General features: G+C 37.6%; 1 non-coding gene across 1 annotated transcript; it reads left to right on the top strand.

Moving 5' to 3' along the window:
• The first annotated feature begins 742 nt into the window (after positions 1 to 742).
• On the top strand, positions 743 to 849 carry LOC121206360 (small nucleolar RNA R71). The gene has a single exon (XR_005901430.1). It is a non-coding gene; the product is annotated as a small nucleolar RNA R71 (small nucleolar RNA).
• Positions 850 to 7337: the final 6488 nt, after the last annotated feature.

The following is a 7337-nucleotide window of genomic DNA, read 5'->3' on the forward strand; positions in this document are numbered from 1 at the left end:
CCCACTCCTTACTGTAACTGCTTTGACATGCTCTTTAGTGTTACTAAGTAAACTTCCTAGTGGTCTTTTCGAGATCAATTTGGACAGCTGGCCTATCCGAGTTTTGAGCCCTTGGATCGACGCTTGTTGATTCTTAAGTGCTGTCTCGTTGTTCTGAAAGCGGGTTTCTGACACTGATATGAACTTTGAGAGCATCTCTTCAAGATTTGGCTTCTTTTCCTGTTGGTAGGGTGGTTGTTGGTAGCCCGGAGGATGTTGTTGTCTTTGATTTCCTTGACCGCCCCACGAGAAATTGGGGTGGTTTCTCTAACCTGCATTATAAGTGTTACTATATGGATTGTTTTGAGGTCGAGGATTATTACCCATGTAGTTTAATTGCTCGTTATCCATGTTGTGGCCATAAGGTTGGTATTTCGAATGGTTTGTTCCACCACTACCTGCTTCGCACTGTATTACTGGGTGAACCTGTGACGAATTAAGAAAACCGTCAATCTTTTTATTTAAGAGTTCTACCTAATTAAAGAGCATGGTGACCGAATCGACGTTATAAATGCTGACTATTTTCGTTGGTTTTGTCCTTATAACTTGCCACTGATAGTTATTCAGTGACATCTCCTCTATAAACTCATAGGCATCTTCCGGTGTTTTATTATTGATGGTTCCGGCCACCGCTGCATCAATAATTTCCTAAGTCGAAGGATTCAGACCATTGTGAAATGTTTGTACTTGGAGCCAAAGCGGTAACCCATGGTGAGGACACCTTCTCTGAAGGTCCTTGTATCTCTCCCATGCATCGTAGAGTGTTTCTAAATCCATTTGCACAAAAGAAGAGATATCATTACGTAATTTAGCCGTTTTAGCCGGTGAAAAATATTTTATTAAAAATTTTTCGGTTATTTGTTCCCAAGTAGTAATTGACCCTTGTGGTAACAAGTTCAACCACTGTTTAGCTTTGTTCCTCAGTGAAAAAGGGAATAACCGAAGGCAAATGGCATCATCAGAAATGCCATAAATTTTGAAAGTGTTGCAGAACTCCAGAAAATTTGCCAAGTGAGTGTTGGGATCCTCATCCTGCAAACCATCAAACTGAACAAACTGCTGTATCATCTGAATTGTATTAGGTTTTAGTTCTAAATTATTCACAACAATAGCAGGTCTAACTATACTTGACTCAGTTCTTGTTAAAAAAGGTTTAGCATAGCCATACATAGTATGTGGAGAAGGATTTTGATTAGCCGCAATTGCAGGATGTAGCTGATTGCCTTGGTTTTCAGCCATCTCTTCGGTTGGGGGTTGAGTATCATCTTCTTACTCATTCTCTGTGTATCTTAAGCTTCGCCTTATTTCTCTTTGGTTTCTACGAACTGTGAGATCGATTTCTTCGTCAAAAAGTAATGGTCCCAATGGGTTTCTTCTAGTCATAAACTATAAAAACCTGCAATAATAGAAAAATTAAATTAAATTAAATTGCAAGAAAAATAAATGGCTAAAGTAATAAAAATTGAGTGTTTCTAATATTTTAGTTCCCCGACAACGGTGCCAAAAACTTGATCGTGAGGTTTCGTGATAGGTTTTAAAAATTTATAATTAATCGTTCTTGAAACTAACTATTATCGTGATTTAGGCAAGTGTATCTATCGAGCAGTAGTACAGTTTTAGCAAGACCGGATTGTCGAACCCAAAGGAACTAAAGTACTAATAATGACTGTTTTTTATTATCTAGCCTAAGAATAATGGGGTTTTGATTTAATTAACTAATTATCTAAACTAAGAACACACAGAGAAAAGAATTGGGGAATTGCTTTTGGGAAGAATCGATTGACTTAAGACAATACCTAAGGAAAAATCCACCTACACTTTACTTGTCATTCAAGCTCCGAATCGGACGATTTATTCATTCAACTTGTTCCGTAGAGATCCCTAAGTTATGTTATTATCCCTATTCAAGACTAATAACATCTAATCCCTAGATTGAATAACTGAGACTTTTCTCTAATTAACACTCTAGGGTTGCATTAACTCGATCTATGGATCCTCTTATTAGGTTTCACCCTAATCCGACAAAATCTTGTCACCTTATTTCTAGGCGCGTAATCAACTCCGCTTAATTATGACAAAAGTACTCTTAGACAGGGTCTATTCCTCCTCTGAATAAGAGCATGTCTTGAGTTAGTATGCTGAGATATCAAAGCAAGAATTAAGAACACATAATTAAGAACAAGTTAAATATTTATCATACGATTTTGAAAATAATAACAAGATTCGTCTTAGGTTTCATTCCCCTTAGGTATTTAGGGGTTTTAGTTCATAACTAAATAAGAAAATTTCTCAGAAGAATAAAGAATACAAAACATTAAGAAAAAACCAAAACTCCTGAAGGGAAATTGAGGAGAGATCTTCAATCTTGATGATGAATTCGGCTTCTAAGATGGATCAATCGACTTCCTTGGAGTAATTCCTCACCCCCTATTCTCCGTCTCTATTTTCTTCTCTTCTAGGGTGTATTTATAGGCTTTGGAATGTCTATGAGCCCTAAAAAGTGACCTTTTCTGAATTGGACTTAACTTGGGCTCGGCAGGGACACACCCGTGTGTGATTACTTTAGACCGTGTTCGAGCCTGCCAAATTGACACGACTGTGTGGTTTGCCCGTGTGAATCGTGCTTCGATTCTGCCAATTTGACACAGTCGTCTAGGCTGCTCGTGTGAAAAAGTCTAGGCCGTGTTGAGTTTGTACTTTGGCCCATTTTCTTTGTTTTCGGCCCGTTTCTTGTTCCTTTCGCTCTCGTATGCTCTCCTAAGTATAAAATATGAAATTAAAGCATTAGGAGCATCGAATTCACCAATTCTAATTAGAAATCATCCATAAAATACATTAAACATGGGGTAAAAATATGTATAATTTATGGTTTATCAATAGTGAAATAAATTATTTTAATTTGTGTAAGTAATCAAAAAATTTTTAATGCTCCCGGTTTGGCCTCGAACCATTCCAATTGCATGTTTTAGGGCATCAAGGGCCTGTTTTAGGGATTTATTGGATGAATGTGTGCAAATTAATTTTTTTAAAAGTAAATTTTTTTTATGCCCTGAACAAGTAAGATAAGTCTGGTAACGCCTCGTGCTCGACTTCGGAAACGGTATTGGGTAAGAGGTGTTACACATCTAAGGAATGTATGAAATGTGTTGTATCACTTCTGAAAGACTCAGCTTATCAGTGGTGGAACACTCTTGTGTCAGTTGTACCAAGGGAGAGAGTTAGTTAGGAATTTTTCCAAGAAAAGTTCCGTAAGAAGTACATTAGCTAGAGGTTTATCGATCAAAATTGAAAAGAATTCCTTAAGTTAAAAAAGGGTCGAATGACGGTAATAAAATATGAGCGTGAGTTCGTGAGACTGAGAAAATACACTCGAGAATGTGTTTCGACTGAAGCCATTATGTGTAAGAGATTTGAAAATGGGCTGAACAAAGACATTCGATTATTAGTTGGCATTTTGGAACTTAAAGAATTCGTTGTGCTTGTAGAAAGGGCTTGTAAGGCCGAGGAGTTGGCTAAAGAGAAAGGAAAAGCTGAGTTTGAGTCTCAAGACTCGAAGAAGAGATAGATGGTTAAGTCACATCGGTCCTCATCTAAGAGACCTAGAGAGTTTAATACTCGATCAAGTGCTTCAGTTGGGTTTTAAAATAAAAACCATGGGAAACAATATTCGAGTTATAAGGCTCACACTACTTTGATAGCAAGTGCGGGCAATGCTCGACCTAGTAGGCCTAAATGTCCACATTGTGGTAGCCGTCACCCAGGTGAATGTCAGGTAAATAATCAAACTTGTTTCAAGTGTGGTTCCCAAGATCACTTCATTAGAGATTGCCCCAAGATGGTTGAAAAAGAGAAATTTCAGAGTGCAAGATTAGGTAATACTACTTCTAGAGGGAGGCCACAGAGAAATTCGGGAAATGGAACAAGTACCAAGAGTGCACCTAGAGATCCAGCTGTGAGATCCGGGAGTAGAGCACCTGCAAAGACTTATGCCATTCGCGCTCGCGGAGAGGCTTCATCTCCTGATTTGATTACGGGTACTTTTTCTCTCTATGATACTCATGTCATTGCTTTGATTGATTCGAGATCAACCCATTCCTTTGTTTGTATGAAATTGGTATCTAGTATGAATATGCTTGTTGAGTCTACAGAAATTGTGATAAAAGGGTCTAACCCTCTAGGCAAACATGTATTAGTTGACAAAGTATGTAAGAATTGTCCTTTGATGATTAGAGGTCATTGTTTTCCAGCTAATCTTATGCTTTTTCCATTTGATAAATTTGATGTAATTCTTCGTATGGATTGGTTGACCATACATGATGTGGTAGTGAATTATGGAAGAAAAACTATTGAATTGAAATGTGAAAGTGGTGATATTCTTCGGGTTGAATCAGATGAATCGAATAGATTGCCAGTTGTGATATCTTTTATGACAGCTTAGAGGTATATGAGAAAGGGGTGTGAATCTTATCTTGCCTTTGTGTTGAATACCAAAGTGTCTGAGTTAAAGATTGAGTCAGTGCCGGTAGTATGTGAGTATTCTGATCTGTTTCTAGAAGAATTACCCGGATTACCTCCATTTAGAGAAGTTGAATTTGGTATTGAGTTAGTCCCTGGCACTGCACCTATTTTCATTGCTCCATGCAGAATGGCTCCAATGGAATTAAAAGAGTTGAAAGCTCAGTTGCAAGAGTTGACAGATAAAGGTTTTACGAGACCTAGTTTTTCTTCATGGGGTGCGCTAGTATTATTTGTGAAAAAGAAAGATGGCTTCTATGAGACTTTGCATTGATTACCGACAACTCAATAAAGTGACCATAAAGAATAAGTATCTTTTGCCAAGAATAGATGATTTGTTTGACCAATTGAAAGGGGTCACATGGTTTTCAAAAATAGACTTGAGGTCCGGTTACTATCAGTTGAGAGTTAAAGACTCGGATGTGTCGAAAACTGCATTTCGGACGAGGTATAGTCACTTTGAATTTTTGGTTATGCCTTTCAGTTTAACGAATGCTCCCACTGTGTTTATGGACTTAATGAATCAGATTTTTAGACCATACTTAGATAAGTTTGTGGTTGTTTTTATCGATGATATTTTGATTTATTCTCGAAATTAGTCCGAGCATGCTGAGCATTTGATAATTGTTTTACAAATATTCAGGGATAAACTACTGTATGCTAAGTTTGTAAAAGTGAGTTTTGGCTTTGAGAAGTTAGATTTTAGGGGCACATTATTTTGGGTGATGGTATTCGAGTTGACCTGAGTAAGATTTCAGCAATTGTTGATTGGAAACCGCCGAGGAATGTATCCGAGGTTAGAAGCTTTCTAGGCTTAGCCAGTTATTACAGATGTTTTTTGAAGGATTTTCCATGATTGCTACTCTAATGACAAAGTTGCTACAGAAGGATGTCAAGTTCGAATGGTCAGAAAGGTGTCAATAGAGTTTTGAGAAGTTGAAGGAATTATTGACTAAGACACCGGTTTTAGTACAACCTGAGCCGGGAAAAGAATTTGTGATCTATAGTGATGCATCCTTGAATGGATTGGGTTGTGTACTTATGCAAGAAGGCAAATTGATAGCTTATGCCTTGAGGCAATTGAAACCGCATGAGAAAAATTATCTGACACGTGATTTGGAGCTAGCTGCCATTGTGTTTGCATTAAAGATTTGAAGACATTATTTGTATAGTGAGAAATGTCACGTTTATACCGATCATAAAAGTTTAAAGTACTTAATAACTCCAAAGGATTTGAATTTACAGCAAAGGGGATGGTTGGAATTATTAATGGATTACGAGTTAGTGATTGACTACCATCCGGGAAAGGCGAATGTGGTCGCTGATGCTTTAAGTAGAAAGTCATTATTTGCTTTGAGGGCTATGAACACCCAGTTGACTTTAAACGATGATGGTTCGACTCTAGATGAGTTGAGAGGTAGACCGACATTTCTTCAGTAGATTTGTGAAGCTAAAAAATTTGATAGTAATTTACAAGATAAAAGAGTACAATGTGAATCGGGTATTGAATTAGATTTTTGGATTGGTTCCGGTGAGTGTTTATTGTTCCGAGATAGGATTTGTGTTCCCAAAGATACTGAGTTGATTTAGAAGATTTTGCATGAAGTACACAGTGGTTATTTGTCAGTTCACCCCAATAGTACTAAAATGTATAATGACTTAAAGAAATTGTATTGGTGGTCGGGTATGAAAAGAGATATTTCCAAGTTTGTTTTGAGATGTCTGATTTGTCAGCAAGTAAAAGTTGAACACCAAGTACCTTCGAGTTTACTTCAGCCTATGATGGTTCCCGAGTGGAAATAGGATAGAATCACTATAGACTTTGTGGCAGGTTTTCCCTTCACACCGAAAAAGAAAGATGCCATTTGGGTGGTGGTTGATGGGTTAATGAAGTTGGCTCATTTTATTCCAGTACGTACCGATTACTCACTTGATAAGTTAGCTGATTTGTACATTGGTGAAATTGTTAGATTGCATAGAGTGCCTATTTCGATTATATCGGATAGAGATCCGAGGTTCACTTCGCGGTTTTGGAAAAAGTTGCAAGAAGCTTTATGTACAAAGTTAAACTTTAGTACTGCTTTTCACCCGCAGACTGACGGTCAATCTGAGCGAGTAATTCAAATTCTTGAGGATATGCTCCAGTGTTGTGTTCTTGAATTTGAGGCTAGTTGGGAAAAATTTCTACCTTTAGTAGAATTTGCTTACAACAACAGTTTTCGGTCAAGTTTGAAAATGGCACCTTATAAGGCATTGCACGATTGTAAGTGTTGGACACTGTTGTATTGGACTGAACTCAGAAAGAATCAGATTCATGGGGTCGATTTAGTTAGAGAAGCTGAAGAAAAGGTGAAAATAATTCATGATTATTTGAAAGCAGCCTCTGATAGATAGAAATCCTAGCGGATTTGAAATGGAAAGAGATTGAGTTTTAGGTCAGTGATAAGGTAATCTTGAAAGTGTCTTCATGGAAGAAAGTTTTTAGATTTGGCTGGAAGGGTAAGTTGAGTTCACATTTTATTGGACCGTATGAGATTACCGAATAGATTGGGCTAGTAGCATATCGGTTCGCTTTGCCATCTGAGCTGGAAAGGATTCACGATGTGTTCCATGTGTCTATGTTGCGCCGATACCGATCTGACCCTTCACATGTGATTTCACCAACAGAGATTGAGATTCAACCGTATATGACTTATGGTGAAGAGTCGGTTAGGATTTTTGCTAGGGAAGTCAATCAATTGAGTAATAAAAGTATAGCCCTCGTGAAAGTATTATGGCAAAGG

This window comes from Gossypium hirsutum, chromosome A01, assembly GCF_007990345.1.
Source record: "Gossypium hirsutum isolate 1008001.06 chromosome A01, Gossypium_hirsutum_v2.1, whole genome shotgun sequence".
In the NCBI taxonomy this organism is placed as follows: domain Eukaryota; kingdom Viridiplantae; phylum Streptophyta; class Magnoliopsida; order Malvales; family Malvaceae; genus Gossypium; species Gossypium hirsutum.